This window comes from Pinus tabuliformis, chromosome 1_1 (assembly GCF_031772625.1).
Source record: "Pinus tabuliformis cultivar Carrire ecotype Pingquan chromosome 1_1, CPIR1, whole genome shotgun sequence".
NCBI lineage: Eukaryota > Viridiplantae > Streptophyta > Pinopsida > Pinales > Pinaceae > Pinus > Pinus tabuliformis.
The window spans coordinates 834348786-834356797 of record NC_142297.1 but is presented as its reverse complement, the minus strand read 5'-3'; the positions used below and the strand labels follow the sequence as shown (position 1 = coordinate 834356797).

At 32.2% G+C, this 8012-nt stretch overlaps 1 pseudogene; it reads right to left on the bottom strand.

The window, feature by feature from the left end:
- Positions 1-1788: 1788 nt before the first annotated feature.
- LOC149216725 (putative truncated L-gulonolactone oxidase 7, mitochondrial pseudogene) lies at positions 1789-4374 on the bottom strand (annotated as a pseudogene).
- Between the last annotated feature and the right edge of the window lie 3638 nt (positions 4375-8012).

Below are 8012 nucleotides of genomic sequence, written 5' to 3'. Positions count from 1 at the left end.
TTAATATTTCATAACTATTTTTTCAACCTTTAATCCAATTATATCACACATGTTTTTAAATTAATGGCTAATTTTAATTTTGTGCGTTTTTTTCTTTTCTTTTTACATTTATGAAAAGATTTGAAAGTAAAAATAAATTTGAAATAAGAACAAATTCTTATTATACATAATAAAAAAAATTAGTAATACATGATTTTCTTTTAAAACTTTCCAATTTAAATAATTAATATTTTTTTTTTTTTTTTTTGAAGCATTAACCCATATAACTTTAAGAGCATCATGTGCATATCATCGTTAATCGTCTATAAGTAAGAGTTCAAGTATTTTTCTTTATAGGGCGCGTTTCATTATGAACTCTTCTTGATCTACAAAAATAGCCTTTGGTAGGAGCATAATCTTGTGACATTTATATAGGCTTTCTAAAGCACAACTATATTTTGTTATAAAAACTCCTTTTCCTATTCCCAAAAAATTATCAATCCACTCACTTGAAAAGTGTTCCTTGTGATCATATTTGGCTCTTATTTTTAAAAATTATTTAGAATTTTGTATTTACTTATAACACTATAAAATTCAAGATTGTGATTCTTTCTTTAGCGGGGAGGCCTCCATATTTGAGCAAAGCCATCTGCTCAATCTCCTCTAACACATCTTCGTAGAGCTTAGGGATGTTTAGATTAAGGGAACTATAATAAGTAATAACTACATTCATCGAATCCTCTTATTTTCTTAAGTAAGCATTAGAAGCCTTCACATAACACATCAAAAAACTATTATACAACCCAATTCCACAAAGTCTGGTTGGAACCATGTCTCTTAGTTTTTTCACATCTAAGAGAAAATACCTTATCTCAGATATACCAATACTAATGGTAGTTTGGTGGAATTAGGAGAATGATTTGGAAGGACTTAAATGAAAATATTGAATGAAACCCCAACTAGTGCATCTCTTGCATGCACCATATGGAATCCTTTTGAATAACAACCAATAATGAATGTTCTTGATAGAGGTGAGGAATTTTTCCAATGCGAAAAAAATGGAACCCAAAGTACTACATGAATCCCAATGTGTAATATTGGAAGCTAACGTTGAACATAAATAAAACCATCTAGTCAAGCACCAATGATGAAAATCAATGTTGGGCACAAAGTCACCTATCCATAATGTAATAGGGCCAAGGTGCTACTCTAGATTTATTCTCAGACCAATTTGTTAGAGTCAATAAAAGCATACCTATCAACAAGAAGTCAATGGAGACCTTCTATACTTTTACGAGTATATGACTTAGATATTTGCTGATACTGAAAGTGACTTAACAACTGGGAGTGGTTGAACAATAGTAACTTGGGCAATAGAGGCCCAAGAATGAATAATGATATAAATCTACAACACTTAAGTTGAAAATTTTAATTATTTTAAAATGCATTGATTTCATTGTCAAAAACATTCTTTTTAATTAAAATTTTTATTTAATTTAAAATTTAGTAAACATTTTAGTTCAAACATTTAATCAAATTATATCACACTTGCTTACATTAGTCACTAGTTTTAATTTGGAATCATTTTTTCTCTTTTCATTTATGAAACATTTTAAAGTAAAATAAACTTAAAATAAAAACAAATTCTCATTAATGACATAATAAAACAATTCCAATAATTGATTTTCTTCTAATATTTTCAAACATAAAATAATTATTATTCATTTATTTAAATTAATAACCATTAACTCATACAACTTCAAGAGTATCATGTGCATATATTACCATTAATAATCTATAAGTAGGAGTTTAAGTGTTTTCCTTTCTACATACATGTGCTTCAATATAAACTCTTCCTGATCTACGAAAGTAGCCCTTGGTAGGAGAGCAATGAACATCTTGTGAACATATGCATAGACCTTCCAAAGCACAACCATCTTTTGTTATAACAACTCCTTCTTTCCCTATTCCCAAAAAAGCATTTGTCCACTCACTTGAGAAGAGTCCCTTGGAATCATATTTGACCCTTGCTTTTAAAAACTCCTTAGAATTATTGTACTTTCTCATAACACCATCAAATGCAAGATTACGATTCTTTCCCCAATGGGGGAGTCCTCCATATTTGAGCAAAGTCATCTGTTCAATCTCCTCTAACACATCTTCATATAGTCGAGGGGTGTTTGGATCATGAGAATGGTAATAAGTAATATCTACATCCACTGAATCCTCTTGTTTTCCTAAGTAAGCATTAGAAGCCTTCACATAACGCATCATAAAACCACTATATAGCTCGGTGCCACAAAGGCTTGTTGGAACCATGTCTCTTATTTTTTTCACATCTGAGAGAAAATGCCTTATCTTAGATATACCAATACTAACTGTAGTCTGGTGGAAGAATTCTCCATTTACCCGAGGATCCCAAGGACATGTAGTCAAGAATGCATCCTCAATGCTTGCTAAGCATGATCCAAAAGCTTGAAGTTTGTATTGATATCCAATCACTGGGTAGCTTGAAAATACTAATTCATTGTTTTTCAATCCCATTCCTGCATCGACAAGAATCAATACCTGTGATTTTGATGAAACACACTTCCATTTATCATTCTTGCTTGCTTCTTGATTCTCCTCTGCAAACAAATTCAAATCCACATTAAAAAACACTTTAAGAATGATGGAATTATCATTAATCCATATAAATCCTCTCAAACCTACGAACTTGAAAACAAGTGTAAATCAGTAGATATTTGGATATGAGATTTAAAAAAAAACCTCTTTGATATTTTCGTTACTCTTTTTTATTTTATATGGATGTGAGGTTTGAGGATGTAATGTTTTAAGAGAGTTGTGAAGAAATATATGATATTTTCAAAAGCAATGTATAACCTATAATCTCAAAAGTAAAGGAAATACACTATATCATATCCTCCTCATAAAAGCAAGCATTTCCCCTATTGAAAGTGTGTCTATGACCAGGTATCTACTGCATAAGAAGGGGTTAAACAACATTGAGGACAAGGGGCTTCCTAAAATTACTCCATACTGTAGCCAAAACCACCTTCAACTTAAGTGGGGATGGCATAAGGATGTCCATTCTTGGCTAGACCATTAGGAGGGATAAAGGAAGAGATGATTTTACAAAAGAAATATATTATTAAAAATATTTTATCATAAATACTATCAAAAATATTATATGAATATTTTATGGAGGAAAAATCCCTACCATCTACCTAATAATTATTGATAATTAAATTAAAATTATGGAAGTCATCTTCCAAAATAGACACCCCTAATGATGTAATAAGAAAATTGATTGAATAGACATGGAAAATTAATAAACAAACTCTAATATATATATATATATATATATATATATATATATATAAATAAATGTGTTTTAAAAGTATATAACTACTTTTGACATAGATTTCAACCCTTTATCTAGAGGTGGCAGGAGGGCGAGGGGTCCTTTATGGCCTGAGAGAAATCCAAGTTTTAGAGTATTCATGGGACTTGGGGAAGATGACAAATAATGAGGCAGAAGCCTATGGTTTACTCCAAGGCATTCCTCTTGCCAAAGAATTTGAGTTCTCTTCTCTCATTCAAAGGATTTGTCATTTTGGTGGGATTAAAAAAATCATTTTTCCCTATATTTTTTTCTAAAATATTTGTTTTCCTTATAATTTTCTTAACCTTTTAACTGATTAAAATTAAAATTATTTAAAATTAGTTTTCTTAAAAAATTTAAAACACATAAATAAAACTTTAAAAAAATCTAGTAATTTCTTACATTTTTTAAAATAAAATTTTTTAAATTGATTTCATTAAATACCAACCACATACTCGTGCACTGCGCTGCCCTTACGGAAGAGGGAACTCCCGTGAGCTCCGGTGCCGACCATGCCGCCAACGGTAAAACCCAACCAGTATGGAGAATGAGGCAACGCAAGCCCCACTTTGGCAGCGGCGTCGATGAGTTCCTTGAGAGGCAAACCACTGTCCACATGCATTCTCATGCTCGATTCGTTCACCCAAATCACGCGGTTCAGATCCCGAGTGCTGATTATGAGACCCGAATCCCGCCTGGGCACACCAATTTGGGAATACTGTGAGAGTATCGGGTGACAACTCGCATCTTCTGATTTTTGCTGGTGGCATTGGCAACCGAAGCAATAAGCTCCTCTTCGGTGGAAGGAAAACAACTTGTGCAGCCCTGCAGGTGCTTCGATCGGGAAATACCCCATACGCGTTAGAGACTGTGCAGTTGGTGGATCCGTTGGCACAGGTAACCACAGGACCCGGAGGATTGCAACTTACACGGATTTCGGTTTCCTTAATGCAGCATAGAAGAAGAGAAATATAATAGCAACATCCATGACGCCTGACTATAGAATCCATAACTTCAGCGCCAAGAAAACAAAATAGGTTCAGGTCTAAGACTTCTAACACTAAATTGGCTCTGCATGAGTCTATCATGCGAAGAAAAAAGAGAAGAGTTGAAGTTGGGGCCACCATCGTTCTCAGTTGTCAGTGAGGTTTATCTAATACGAAAACGCCACTCCTATTACATACCACCGCCATATTCTAAAAGTGGGCACTTTCTTATGAGTTTAATAAGTATCTGTCAATGTCTATAATATAATAGGTGAAACTTTTTGTAAAATTTTGGAGTCCAGAACCCAAACACCAACGTTTCAGAAGCCAGAATTGATGATGACACTTATTTTTTTATTAAATTATATTCGTAAAATGATGGAAGCACAGTTTGTAATAAAACCCATGATCGATGACAATGACGAAGAGAAAAGAAGAAGAGTGACCTTAAAGAAATCACCAAACAAAATGGGGACCAGAATTTATAACCATGAATCTTCAACCGGAGCTGGAGCTCATGATCGAGAGGTATGACCAAGGAAAAGGATGAGCGCTTTTCGAAAAATGTCGACTGAATGGACATTGATGAAATTTATAGCCGCGTTTAGTGAAGATTCAACCCACCATATGATAGAGGAGGACTATGACAGAAAAAGAAAAAGCATATTGCTTCTTAAATATCCCCCAAAGATCTATAATCTTATTTTGTGAATCTCCATTGAAAAAAAGATTCAACCCTTTTTGCATGGAGGTTATGATCGCTGGAATGAAGAAAAAAACCTTGATATTTTAAATTAAATTTAGTAGTGTTGGGTAAAGAAACTTTGCTTTTAAATAAGTGATATGAGTGTTTTGGAATTTAGAGTGTTTGCTAAAGAAACTCTTTTGTTATATAAATCATAAAATGATTTTTCAAGAATTTAGCAGTTTTTGGATGGCTGCTTATGAAGAAAGTAAAAATTTTATTTTTAGTAGTATTTGGCAAGAAATTTTTGTTTTTATATAAATCAATGAAGGATTTTGGAATTTAGTAGTGTTCGCTAAAAGTATAAGTTGTAGTTTTTCATTTTTTGTTTTGTTTTTTTTTTTTAATAAAGATTTATAGTAATAATGTGGAATATAGCTTATTTAAAGGAGAAAATTAAACTAATCTATATTTATTTTAATTCCTTATTTACCAAGTGTTTAGAGAGATAAAATCTCTAGAGATGCAAATCTCTTGTAAAGTGAAAAGAGATTTAATCCCTCTAAACATTTAGTAGATCTAAAATTAAAATGGATATAAGCTGGTAATAATATATTTGAAATTATTAATTTAGTGATATAATCTTACCATTTAGAGGTGTAATAATATCATCATATACACGATTAAAAATGAAATCTAAAATCCTTTTAAAAAAGATATAAAATAAAAATTCCCCACTATGTTTATTATTCCAAAAAAATTGATAATATATTTCTCTATTAATAATTGATTTATTTTTTTTTCATGGGAATTTATTCGCATAGTACTGCTTCATACAATTTAGAATGCTTAACTTTGAAAAATATATATTTATTTTTCAATATTATTGAAAGACTAATTTTCAATCATTTAATTCAATGATAATATATATATTTATTTTTCAATATTATTGAAAAATTATTTTTTATTTAATTAGATGACAACTTTAAGGTTAACTTTGAAAAAATATATTTATTTTTCAATATTATTAAAAAACTATTGTAATCATTTAATTGGATGATAATTAGAAAGTCTTATTGCAGCCTTTGCACAATATAATGCCATGTGAATAACTATCTCACATATTTTGTGTCATTAATTATGGATATGGTTGCAATATTCATGCATGATTTCTAAATATTTGTGTAGTGATATTTTATTTTTAAGCTTTGCAAGAAACTCATCCAAAAATAAAATCCTTGAAAGCTACTCATATTTTGGTAAATTAAATATTTACCACCAGGTACTTCCCACTATAATTTAAGAAATCTTTATATAAAAAAATGGATAGGAAAAAGTTGTGAATAAATATACTTACCACTAGTTACTTCCCACTCTTATGGGTAGAATTACTATTTAATTTAGCATTGACCAATGTAAGTTATAATTTTTTATGCAATTTTTCCTAAAACACAATTTCTAACTTGAGTGACAGGGACTAGACTTATGAGATAAGACATTGATAAGTGTTTCTAGTGAAAAGATTGAAGATTGACTTTACTACTAGTTAGTCATTTGGTCTTATATAGCTTCTTGCAAATGAATGACATGTGACAAAAAAATTGAAAATAATGTTAAAAGGTCTAGCTAAATATTTTTTCTATATTTAAAATTTTAATTAATTTTTCAAATAGCAAATTTAAATTTTATGAAAAAATATAATAAAACTAAATTTAAAAACCTATATATTACAAATTCTAATGCTAAATAGTAAACCTAAAATATATGAAACCATGTTTATGGACATACTAATATGTTGAATGGATGCATGTCATAACAATAACTTGTAATTACAATTCAAATAAATTATTGTTCATGAATCCTTGATGGGGGTGTCAAAACAAGGGAGTATGGGGATTAGGGAGGGTGCTTGCCACCCCACCAACCGTCTTGTCAATTAAGAAAGGTGGTGTGGAATCCGCTTGCCAACCTCGTGCGAGGGATTATGTCGAGGTTAATGTGCAGTAAGGTCAATTTAATGGACGAGGCATTGGATAACTTCGTCAAGGTGCAAACACATGTTGTGAAGTTATTATGTTGGTTGCGTGGTGGTAATTCTAGTGTGCGATTTGGGGGGTGACGAGGGTGCGGGGGTGGTTTGAACTCATCCTACCTCAATCAAGAAGGAAGCTAAATTGCATTGGGCTCATAGTTTACTCACATCGAGAGTGGTTTTTGGGGATGGTATCTTTAGAGTTTGGGGTGACAATAATGGGGGAAGATCAGTTTAGTGGAAATTCAATTGGGATCCTGGAATATGGAGCTATTTCTTGGCAATTTATGGAGGGGTAATTGATCATGTAATGCTTGTGTATGCAATCGACATACAAGACTGGTTTCAGAACTCGACCTAGAATTCTTATGCCTATAGAAAATATGGATTTGTGGCTTTATCCCCCGGTATGGTCTTATAGTTTCTAAGGTGTATGGTTGTAAAGTAAGTCTCCAAAAGTGTTGGATTCCAATTGGTATTCTTGTCAGTTTTATTTCTTTGTTCCAATATGGGGTTGTTGGGGTTTTGTTGCTTTGATGGGGGGTTGAGTGGCTTGGCCAAAGGGAACTGTGCCTGCCCTCTCCCCCAGCCCACTAAGCTAGCTCTTCAGCCCTTAGAGTAGTCGTATTTATGTGCATTTTGGTGGGGGTTTAGGGAGCTTCTAGTTCAGTTGGTTTGTCCTTGAGCTTATTTGAAGTGGAATCAAGTCTTTTTAGCTTACCTTTGGCTCATTCTAGAGGTTTTGTTGCTACTATAATTTTACGGGGTAGCGTTGGTAGTTTTGGAGCTAGAGTTAACAACGCGAGGGCTTTGGATTTATATTTCAACCACTGATATCATATCACATCCTTGTTGGTTTGTTCTAGTCGGCCCAACCACCATGGGATTTCCTTAGGACTTTACCCATGGTTCTCAATGACTACATTATATTTTGGCTTGCTAGGT